At 42.6% G+C, this 2,500-nt stretch overlaps 1 protein-coding gene across 7 annotated transcripts in view; it reads right to left on the bottom strand.

The window, feature by feature from the left end:
- The window catches only part of DIP2 (disco-interacting protein 2), a 200,716-nt gene that overhangs the window by 51,642 nt on the left and 146,574 nt on the right, over positions 1-2,500 (bottom strand). The window lies entirely within an intron of this gene.

Genomic DNA, 2,500 nt, shown 5'->3' on the forward strand with positions numbered 1-2,500 from the left:
CCAAGCCAAGCTACGCCAAGCCATGCAGGTCCATAAGTGTCTCGCTCGATGCTCCGAACCATAATCAGACACTGACCAACCCCCACATGCCCCCCATCCCCCCTTCCCCCCATCCCCGCTCCTTCTGCACCACTACACTAAGTCACAGCATCAGTCTACCACAACCACAAAGGATTACAAAGGCGGAGCATACCGACAGGAGACCTTTTGGTCCATAACTAGCTCGGATGCGAAAAATTATGTAGTCTTCAAAACTCGGTTACCAGTCAAAACGTCCACAGGTCAAAATAGCCACAGGTCAAAATATCCCCAAGTCAAAATGTCCACAGGTCAAAACATCCACAAGTCAAAACGTCCACGGGTCAAAACGTCCACGGGTCAAAACGTCCACAAGTCAAACCATCCTCAAGTCAAAACGTCCACAAGTCAAAACGTCCACAGGTCAAAACGTCCACAGGTCAAAACGTCCACAGGTCAAAATGTCCACAAGACAAAATGTCCACAGGTCAAAACGTCCACAGGTCAAAATGTCCAAAATTCAAAAAGCCCGCATGTCAAAACGTCCATTATTCTTACTGCTAGCCATTTCTTTTTTTTCTTTAATGTTTTTGATGTGATGAAACCTTATTTCAGGAAGAGACCGTATCCGGTCTGGACGAAGTGCTTCGGGCGAATGGAATAGGAAAGAGAGCCAACATTATATTTTGCATCACTCTATTTAAACAGTAATTTACTTTATGCTGTTACATAGCCGGTACTTGATTTTATTTGAATTGATGGGCTTGTTAAAATCTCACAAACTGGTCACCAAGACCAAAGAAATTCGAACAAAAATCAACTTGCAATCAGTTCATCAAGATGAATTAATTAAAGAAAATCAGATTGAACTCACAAGCTCGTCACCAAGATGAATTGATTAAGGCAAATTAAGTTAATGTCAACTCGCAAACTGGTCACCAAGACCAAAGAAGTAGACAAAAATCAACTTGCAATCAGTTCATCAAGATGAATTCATCAAAGCAAATTTAATTGAACTCACAGGCTGGTCACCAAGATCAAAGAAATATGAAGGAAAAATTATGGTGACTAAGATCAAAGATGTATGAACAAAGTTCAATTTGAATTAGATCATTATCGATCTGGTCAACGATTAGGTGATCAGACATGTAGCATCCTCATGTGCTTGGGATGGTGTGGATGGCAAGGACATTTGGACCGGTGACTGTGGACATTTTGACTACATGTGGACATTTTGACATGTGGATGTTTGGACCAGTGGTTGTGGACATTTTGGCTCGGGACGTTTGGACCAGTGGCTGTGGACATTTAGACATGTGGACGTTTGGAATACATGTGGACGTTTTGACCGGTCACCCAAAACACCACCACCACCACCACTGTCACCATTTCTACCACTACTACCACCACTACCACTGTCATTACTATCACTACCACCACTGTCACCGTTTCTACCACCACTACCACTGTCACCGTTTCTATCACTACTACCACTGCCACTATCACCATTTCTACCACTACTACCACCACCACCACTAATGACACAATTTCTACCACTACTACCACCACTGTCACCATTTCTACCATTACTACCACCACTAATGTCACCATTTCTACCACTACTACCACCACCACTGTCACCATTTCCACCACTACTACCACCACCACCACGGTATCGGTGCGAAAGTAAAAAAGGACAGAGGCGCTGGTAAAATACAGCCCATAACGATCATCACAACTGTCATCATTACCACCACTACCACTACCACCAACAACAACAAAAACAACAACAACAACTAGAGCTCCGTCACGGGCGTGACTTCCATCCTTATCTCCATCAGGTCAACCAGTGACACAGAAGCCTACTGATAAGATGGTGTCATGAAGATAGCAGTTCCCATCGGCGTCCGGTTGTAGTTGTCTGCATCGATGGTCAGTCAGTCTTGCACGCTCTTCTCCTCCTCCTCCTCCTCTTCTCTTCTCCTCCTCCTCCTCTTCTTCTTCCCTCTTCTCCTCCTCCTCTTCAAAGGGATAACAAAGGCGGAGCATGCCGACAGGAGACCTTTTGGTCCATATCTTCTTCTCTCCCTCCTCCTCCTCTTCTTCTTCTCTCTCCTCCTCCTCCTCCTCTTCTTCTCTCCCTCCTCTTCTCTCTCCTTTAATATACACAAGTTTATTGTATCCTTTGAGATATTTGATTTTCATGTGCAACACATTTGTCACATTCGTAAGTCAGATATTTTGTTTGTATGTTTGTTGATGAATGTTTGTTAATTTACTACGTTCCTGATGTGACAATTTGCTGTTTTATATAAACTGTTCAATTTTTTCACTATACTTTCTAATACATTATTAGTTCTAAACTGGTTGTGTTAGTCGTAGACTTATTATCTGTGCGTTTTTGTATGATACATGTTTAACTATTTATGCAGCATGTTGAGTATTCATTCGTAATTTTTTCTTCTATGAAAACGAGTTTAAG

This window comes from Oratosquilla oratoria, chromosome 2, assembly GCF_046742065.1.
Source record: "Oratosquilla oratoria isolate Oo_2021 chromosome 2, ASM4674206v1, whole genome shotgun sequence".
In the NCBI taxonomy this organism is placed as follows: domain Eukaryota; kingdom Metazoa; phylum Arthropoda; class Malacostraca; order Stomatopoda; family Squillidae; genus Oratosquilla; species Oratosquilla oratoria.